This window comes from Palaemon carinicauda, chromosome 18 (assembly GCF_036898095.1).
Source record: "Palaemon carinicauda isolate YSFRI2023 chromosome 18, ASM3689809v2, whole genome shotgun sequence".
Taxonomy (NCBI): Eukaryota; Metazoa; Arthropoda; class Malacostraca; order Decapoda; family Palaemonidae; genus Palaemon; species Palaemon carinicauda.
In genome coordinates this window covers 29660179-29669920 of record NC_090742.1, presented here as the reverse complement: position 1 = coordinate 29669920, position 9742 = coordinate 29660179, and the positions used below count along the sequence as shown (strand labels likewise).

Below are 9742 nucleotides of genomic sequence, written 5' to 3'. Positions count from 1 at the left end.
GCTTAATATCTTCAATCATTCGGATGTCTCATGGGGTAGTCTCGGGGCCGCATATTCAAAAGCTCTAGAGCCTATGGTAAGCATGTATCTAGGTATTGATAGTTTGAAACCATCTGTAACTATTTTCGTGTCAGGACGATTTGTTGGTGGCACAATAACAATTCTTAGATATTTTGGACGACCAGTTCTGATAACTTGGTGGGTTATTGCACTACTTACTTTAAATTCAATTTTCGCTTTAATCGGCAGCCAATGTATATTAATTAGTATAGGAGTGATCCTTTGTGTAGGTGGGACACCTTTTATGTCTTGCTCCTCTGTTTATTGTTTTGTAATTTCTTAAGTTGTACTTTTGGTAGGTTATAGTAGATGGAGTTACAGTAGTGGATTCTGGTAATCACATAGTTTATCACAAGTTTCTTTACGTAACATTCAACGTGGTACTTTTTTTATAAACGCAACATTTCTTAGATGATAACCAGCAGTTTTTACTACATATTTATTTGGCCATTAAGAGACAGGTTGCTGTCAATAAATAGGCCTAGATCACGAAGTTTACTAGGTATCGGCACCGAGTCATCTCTTTCCCACCACCATGAACTCAGTTTTGTTCTCATTTAGATTTAGTTGTTTAATTTTTATCCATTCTCTCTAACATTATCAAGGATTCGGTTTAGAGTTTCAGTAGTGTCGTCTATATCATTCATAGAGAAGTAAAATTGTGTCATCCGCAAATAGTTTGAACTTCACACCATGCCCTTGTATTTTCGATAGTCCAATAGTATAGATGCAGAATAATATTGGGCTAAGTACACTCCCCTGGGGTACTCCTCTGTTTAAAGGTTCATATTGTGAATAAGAGTTTCCAATTTGTACACAGTAATTTCTACCAACCAAGTAGTCTTTCAGGTATTCGAAAGCTTGATCTTCAACCCAGATGAAGCGTAGGTCATTTAGTAGCAGTTCGTGCACAACTGTATCCAAAGCAGCACTAAGATAGAGTAATATTAAAAGGCCACTTTTAGTTTCATCCATCATTTCCAGTATATCATTTGCAACAGAACAGATGGCGGTCTCTGTAGAGTTAGTTTGCTGTAAATAGATCGGTTGTCAGGCAAAGCTTCTCTATTACTTCCAAGTGACTTACTAGTTGTTCAATATTTTACTTATCTAGATCTTTTGAAACAAAGGATAGATTCGAAATAGGTCTATTATGAGCTTAATTCCTGGTAATGCAGAGCACTTATATTAATTGATGTGACTATAGAGCCATTATCTCAGATTTTGGAAACTTACATTCATCAATGCTTGCATGTGCTATTCTCACAAACATTTCGACTAGACTAGAAAAGTTTCTCTATTCAATTACTTCAGATATTGTCACTTCGTTGTTGATCCAATGCATTTGTTGAAAAAAAAAAAGTTGAAATCAGTGGCAAGTCTAAAAATTATAATTATTATTGTTACCTATGATGCTAGTAACTATCAGTGAAACTTTATGGATTAATTATGCTCTCTCTCTCTCTCTCTCTCTCTCTCTCTCTCTCTCTCTCTCTCTCTCTCTCTCTCTCTCTCTCTCTCTCTCTCTCCTCTCTCTCTCTCATCTCTCTCTCTCCTCTCTCTCTCTCTCTCTCTCTCTCTCTCTCTCTCTCGAAAATTGTCATTAATTCCGTGGGTAGTTTTCAGGAATATTATTTAATGCATTGATACGATTATAAAATGCCACTGGAATGGGAACCTACAAGGTTTCTTCTGTTTGGTTTTTCCGATTTTTAACCATTGTCTCTCAACTAGACATTTTTTAAATGGTTTAAATTTATCGATCTTATTTTTGTTGAGTGGGTGGGGGGTTGGGGGAGGAGATTCTGTTAGGTCAGTGAACAGGTTATTTTGGTATTTAATATATGAAAGCTCTTTGAAACTCCTCTTGGCACCTGACCTCATATAATGTAGGGAAGTTCTGAATGATTCTTTGCTTCCATGTGTCAATCTAATACTGTACATTAGGTTTTCAAGCCTCGTTTCTCGAGTCATTTTTTGGGATACAACATAATTGTTTTCACACGTTTTTTGTAGCCTTTATTACTTTATCATAAACTTTCTTCAGATGTATAACTCAAGAGCATTTGATGTAAATTTGTTCATATCATAGTGTAATTTATTGATTTAACTTATTTCTTTGTTGCTATTTTGGTTTTACAATACGAAATTTTTTCTTTGTTGCTATTTTGGTTTTACAATACGAAATTTTTTTCACTGTTAAAGAGTACATATACAATTTAAAGTGCGGCTCGAGTCTCATATGAATTATTTGCACATATGAATTATTTGCAGTTATATATTAGAAAACTTAATTTTGGGATGAGTTAATAAAATTTTAGAAAGTTGAATGCTTTAAACTTTCTAAAACGTATTAAGAGCTCGTGTCTAATAGAACAGAATAGAAAATAAGCGATATCCATATATTTGCAGTAGGTCCTCGACTGGGAGAAATCAACCGGGGAAAAACACACACACACACACGAAGAAATGACTAATAATTGTTCCAATCTGTAAGTGTTGTTGATATGTCCCCTGTAAAAATTTACCAATTGTTATATATTTCTTGTTTTGCAGATAACTACTGTTGTGCATTTCAAACCTTAGACTGCGAAGAGAGACGTAAGAAGATCGTCGACGCCCAAGAAAATAATAAATAACGCCGGTAATCCAGGGCAACATGAACATATTTCTGGACCCACAAATGTTTTTATAAAATATAATTTGGATTTTAATTTTTTTTTTTTTTTTTTTTTTTTTTTTATTGCCGCTGCTGCTGCGGCGGCGGCCACAGTTCGTAAGTCAAGGAAAAAAATAAAAGTTATAAATTTGGTATATATCGAGTTTTATTTGAGACCAAGCTTGCCTACAGAAATGAAGTCCAAGAGTTGCCAAGTAGAATAAATAAATCTCGATTTTTAGGCCACCAACAACCACACTGCTGTATTGCCACCAACAACCACACTGCTGTATTGCAACAGCTCCCCAGTCCCAACAACCACACTGCTGTATTGCCACCAACAACCACACTGCTGTATTGCAACAGCTCCCCAGTCCCAACAACCACACTGCTGTATTGCAACAGCTCCCCAGTCCTTAACAGCCACATCTTGGGAAATTTGGCGTCCAGAGCGACGTTGTGGTTTACTTGCTATACTGATACAAAGCCATGAGAGTTTCACTGTTCAAATAATGTCCAAGTTGAACATGGTTAACACCGATGGTTTTTTTTTTTTTTTTTAATTTGACAACGTATCACCACTTCCTGAAGATTATTACAAAGAGGTTAGTACACTTTCATCTCATATTCGCCTTAAAATACTTGGACAATAAACGTTAAATTAGTACAAGATGAAAACTAAAAAAACTGAGAGGAACATATGCAGGGATGATAATAAGGCCTTTGTATTCTTGCAGAAAGATACGGGTTCTAAGGATAGTATCAATGTTTTAAACAAGAAACCCCGGGGAAGAGAAAAGAATACGAAGTAGATGTGCAAAATGTACAGTAAATTAAAGAGGCGAACATATGAGATTCGCAGGACAAGCTCAATATGTAACAATTAAGGATGAAAATGATCTTGAAAGACATACATGTTACATCAAATACTTGCAGAATTTGGAAAAACCCTGACAGATTTCCCAAACTTACATTGCTAAGATAAAGTGGAGGTGATAGCAATTTTATGAATGGATTTTCACATACATATTATCTCGAGAATCGAACAACGGTACTTTTCAAATATGGCAATGGAGTTAAACTAGCATATAATAGTGTCATCAGCGCTATTAGAGGGAAAACAAGACTCGTTGAACTGAATGTTACTAAACTTAATATCAAGTGTATCTTTTTCTACCAGAAATCTATTGGAAGGGAATGGACAACGGGTAGTGGGTGACCAGACATTTGTTTGAAAGTGACGAAGGAAAATGTCAAATTACGAGTATCAAGATAGTGTTAGTAAATACCATGTGCATGAGAGAGTGTTAGTAAATACCATGTGCATGAGAGAGAAAGAGAGAAAGAAAGTGAGAGATTCCCAGTTCTGTTACAAGAGAAGGAGGAGGGACACTAAACTGCAGGTTTCAACCCAGGACCCACAAAGCTTAGATAGCTGGGACAGAGTAATTAAAACTTGAGAACAGTGCAGACACCAAACTCATGATGCAGATGAATGACTTTAAGAGTACGGGGCTTGCATGAAAATGTATTGACAGAAATATTACAGCATGGATGAGTCTATGCAATAGAAATACAAAAAGGACCTATTATGAACAGATAACCTAGCGGTTAGAAAACAAACCTAAAAAAAATTCTCAAAAAACATATTCTAAAACTAGTGAGAAAGTGAGAAAACTGACAAAAGTTTGGATAAAGTTAATAAACGCAAATAAGGGGTTAATGGATGTTAAAACTGTGAAGTACAAGAGGGTAGTGAGAAATTTAACAAAAGCCTGGATGAAGAAGTTAAACACCTTAATTATGTGGTCGTGTGCATGTTTTGGGAAGTACACATTGAGATGGCAGCGAGAAAGTGAGTAAAATCATAAAAGCCTGGATGAAGGTAGAATAGTATTCCACTACAAGAAATTGAGAGTATCCTATTAGTAGAAATAGCTGAGAATTGCAATACACGAATAAAGTCTGCAATAAGTTTATGAGGCAGACATATGGACACTAGGCAACAAATATTAAATGCTATATGACTAGCCTAATGTACACTGCGAGTCTGGGACTATCAGGATAAATTTAATCAAACATCTCGAAAATTAGTGTTGAATGTTTTCTAAAGATTGAATACTTCAAGAACTTTAAAAACAGAACTTTTCGAATTTAATGTTTTCATATGTTCTCAAAAAGCACCAAAATCTTATCTAGTTAACCACTCACTTGTAATTCGTCCAAGTGTGTTGTGGTCTTCATATAGATTATAGCTTCTTGAGCCATGGTCCGGGAATTCTCATCTTGAGTATGTTCAAACCCTGAAAAAAGGGAAACAAATTAACATTCTTATACTTTTATCATCGCTACATTCAATTTTCAATACTACTTGCAATTGTAGTAACAACAAGGAAGGGGGAGAGAGAGAGAGAGAGAGAGAGAGAGAGAGAGAGAGAGAGAGAGAGAGAGAGAGAGAGAGAGAGAGAGAGAGAGAGACAGAATTTTTTCCAGCTTTGGTAATTAACGGATTATCATCATTTAGAAATGAAAAATATACAAATGCATTCGAAAACTCATTTCCCATAAAAACGACTCAATATTTTTCAACTTACTCATAACTTATTCACTACTCCTACAAAAACCAGGTTCCAAATTCGTCGTTGCTCTCCACAGTAAATTATTGTGGTCACAAGGTGCAAAGCGCTATAATTTCTGGAAAGTTCATTGTCATTAGTTACCTCCTACACATGCCAGTATAGCTTGCTTACATACATTTTTTTGGCTTCTAAAGCTAGTCTGATATATTGAACAACTCCTTTGGTTGACGAATCCACTTTCCTTAATTCTATGTTAGTTTCTAAATTTTCTAAAGTCTCTGGAGCTAGAATTTTTTTTTTATTTGTCTCTCATGACTCAAAAGCCTATCATGTTCATTCCTATCTTTACAAATTAATTTTCTTTTAAATCTGTTGCATTCAACCTTGATTCATTGTTAAGATAACACAAAGTTTACCTATATAATCCTTTTACTTATACCTTTTACATACTGTATCTCAAATTTGTCTTTTCTGCTCTTTTTCTTCCTTTTTGTCATTTCTGCAGTTTTTGTACTGTTTTGTCATTTATGCCTCCTTTTCTTCTGTATCTACATCAATTTCAGGTGTCACATTACCTTTCATCATTTTCTTCACTTCATACTTCCTAAAATGTCTTACCTCTTCAATTTTAATATTATACTTTATGTACATATCTGGAGGACTTTTCCCCAACATCCCATATAGTTCCCTTATTTGGTCTTCCCTTATTTCTTTATTATTATTATTATTATTATTATTATTATTATTAAATGCTAAGCTACAACCCTAGTTGGAAAAGCAGGATGCTATAAGCCCAAGGGCCCCAACAGGGAAAATAGCCCAGTGAGGAAAGGAAATAAAGAAAAGTAAAATATTTTAAGTATAATAACATTAAAAAAAAATATTTCCTATAAAAACTATATAAAAAACTTTAACAAAACAAGAGGAAGGGAAACTAGATAGAAGTGTGCCCGAGTGTACCCTCAAGCACGAGAACTCTAACCCAAGACAGTGGAAGACCATGGTACAGAGGTTATGGCACTGCCCAAGACTAGAGAATAATGGTTTGATTTTGGAGTGTCCTTCTCCTAGAAGAGCTGCTTACCATAGCTGAAGAGTCTTTTCTACCCTTACCAAGAGGAAAGTAGCCACTGAACAATTACAGTGCAGTAGTTAACCCCTTGGGTGAAGACGAATATTTTGGCAATCTCAGTGTTGTCAGGTGTATGCGGACAGAGGAGAATCTGTAAAGAATAGGCCAGACTATTCGGTGTCTTTGTAGGCAAAGGGAAAGAACCGTAACCAGAGAGAAGGGTCCTATGTAGTACTGTCTGGCCAGTCAAAGGACCCCATAACTCTCTAGCGGTAGTATCTCAACGGGCAGTTGGTGCCCAGGCCAACCTACTACCTACAACTAACCATTTCTCATGTGATGTAATGATGTTTTGAGAATGCTTCATTTATCCCTATAATTTTGTTCTCCTCTGTCCATATGCCTGTTTCAGCCATTAACCCAATATAAGATTTATTTACAACTTGTTCAAACATTTCTGTAATGATCTGGAACCGAAGTCCCACTAACTTTCCAACACCAAACTTCTCATCATTTGCTAACAATGCAGTTACCACTAATGCCTCGTTTATCTTCATTCTCACCTGTTATGTCAATGATCCCACTTTGTTAAAGCCCTTAGAAATTTTTTTTTATTCCCTGTTGCACAGGCCAAGGTCAATTATCCTACTTTGCTAACGTCTCTGAATATATTATTTTTTCTTCCCTTTTGCCTAGGCCAAGGCTATGGTCTCATTTTGAGGACCATTCTCCTAATTATCTATTCATCTTTACTATTTCCATCCTTCATTTTCTAACAAGCCCTTTAAGCATGCCAATACTGAGAAATAAAATATCATCATCAACATATTCAGTGGGACACCGAATATCATAACAACACAGAATGACTTACAAAACCCTTCATAAAGGAAATCATAAAGCCCTTCTTACTCAAGACAGCCAAACATCCAATCTGAAAAAGTAACGAAAAATTAGGATTCTTTTAACTATATGTGAATAAATAATCAATATTTCAACTATAAATGAATTTGGCCTTTAGAAAATTAATCATCTTGATTTAATGTGGTTTAAAGGTTTGTGGTTTATCAGTGCCTCAAGTTCTGCAAATCGCTTATCATCCAAGGCGGCTTAATAAATCTTCTTGTTTACCTAGTTTTGATATTTAAGTTCGTGAGTTATCAATATGTGAAATTTGAATAGAAATTTTAAATTTACAAATCCAAATAATAATAATAATAATAATAATAATAATAATAATAATAATAATAATAATAATAAATCATTATTATTATGAATTATTATTATTAATTTCGAAATAGATAGCCATTCGTTAAGTACTCCTATAGTATTTGGGACACGAGATTTTGGTAGATCCAAAAGTTGGAATGCCCAGATTAAGTCGACAATCATGGGGTGGATGAAAAGATAAATATTGAATAATAAGTGTCATTGTAAGCACAAATATAACGAATAAAATCATAGCTTAAAAGCTACATACAATAAATTACCAATGAATGGGTTGAAATAAAGTATAAATTGCATGAAGTATCAAATTAAATTTTAAGTTTGTGTGAATAGCTATGGGAAGAACTATAGCTTAATAAGGGCAAAATAAAGCAAACATGGGAAAGACTGGGATTGATGTTAAATATATGGAGAAGGATAAAGGTTAAGGTTAAAGGTGACTGGTTTCAGTTCCGGTTCCATCAGAATAGATACTCACCAGAACGTCAGCCGGGCAAGCCCAACCCACAACTGAGGTTCCTTACCACAGCAGTAGCCTCCCCAGTAAACAGCTTAAACTCACGGTCCTGGGCGGGGATCGATCTCTTGCCATGCGAATGCTAGGCAAACTTTAAAAAAACTTGGATAATATTGTTTAACGTATTGCATACTCGTCTACTAGAAAATCTACAATAAATATTAAATAAAGCATTTTTACTTTGACTTGGAAAAATAAAAACATGTAAAGATTGGTTTTTCAGACCACCACCAACACCCCTGTATTAGTACGTTGGCCAGGGCACCAACCACCCGTTGAGATACTATCGCTAAAGACTTATGGGGTCCTTTGACTAGCCAGACAGTACTACACTGGATCCCTCTCTCTCTGGTTACGGTTCATTTTCCCTTTACCTACACATACACCGAATATTCTGGCCTATTCTTTACAGATTTTCCTCTGTCCTTGAACATCTGACAAAACTGAGATTACCAAAGAATTCTTCTTCACCCAAGGGGTTAACTACTGCAACTGTTATTTTTCAGTGGCAACTTTCCTCTTGGTAAGAGGAAAAGAGACCCTTGAGCTCCTCTATGAGGAGGACACTCCGAAATCAAGCCATTGTTCTCTAGTCTTGGGTAGTACCATAGCCTCTGTGCCATGGACTTCCACTGTCTTGGGTTAAGAGTTCTCTGCCTTGAGGATACACTCGGGCACACTATCCTATCTTATTTATCTTCCTCTTGTTTTCTTAAAGTTTTTATAGTCCATATTTATATTTTTGTGTTGTTTATGTTGTTGAAATTATTTTAATTTTCCTTGTGTCCTTTCCTCATTGGACTATTTTTCCCTGTTGGAGCCCCTGGGTTTATAGCATCCTGCTTTTCCAACAAGGGTTGTAGTTTAGCAAGTACTAATAATAATAATAATTGCTACGAAACACTTAATCGCATACTGGGGGAGAGGTGCTTTGGTGCATCCAGTGCACATCACACGGTGAACTATTGCCATTACTAAAGAGCATTTATAATGTCACTTTGGCCCTTGCCTGAACCCACTTTTTAACCTTTTACACAACCTCCATTCTCACTTTCTTCCATGAGGCTGTCCAACGTCTTTCAGATCTTACGTCAAACGGCAATTGACGTTTTCCCCAAATTACGCTACGGTTTTGAATCGCCCTCCTGGTCGAGTTACCAGGACATAGATCCCAACTTCTATGAATAACATATGTACGAGAGAGAGAGAGAGAGAGAGAGAGAGAGAGAGAGAGAGAGAGAGAGAGAGAGAGAGAGAGAGAATTTGATGAATTAGACTGTAAATGTCCTTATTTGTTAAGAATTAGGGAGTGATATAGAGTCTCGTTGATATGACAATCAACAGAGATTACTTAATCTGATATGATACCCTAAAATGATACTCAAGAATGGATATGGCAAACAAATCTTGTAGATCCTCCAGTGCAGCACCGGGCTCTTCCGTGCGATATAAGACAAGCAAACATCCCTTTCAGTAAGTTAAAGTAATTAAAGTGCATGCTTTCTCAGTGTTTAAATCAAATTAGATTTTTGGGGACGTTCCAAGTAAAGTTTTGACAATGGACACACGATAAAGCAGATCAAGAGAAAGGAGGACATAATAAGGTTCACATGAAATGTGAACTGTTGACA

At 35.8% G+C, this 9742-nt stretch overlaps 1 protein-coding gene and 1 long non-coding RNA gene across 2 annotated transcripts in view; one reads left to right on the top strand and one right to left on the bottom strand.

Moving 5' to 3' along the window:
• LOC137657745 (protein-lysine N-methyltransferase EEF2KMT-like) overlaps positions 1–2803 on the top strand; it is a 320088-nt gene extending 317285 nt beyond the window's left edge. The window contains exon 10 of the transcript XR_011047197.1: positions 2617–2803. The gene's annotated coding sequence lies outside the window, so the exon portion shown is untranslated. The remainder of the gene's footprint in view (positions 1–2616) is intronic.
• The window catches only part of LOC137657746 (uncharacterized), a 161672-nt gene that overhangs the window by 62911 nt on the left and 89019 nt on the right, over positions 1–9742 (bottom strand). The gene's annotated exons all lie outside the window — the stretch shown is intronic.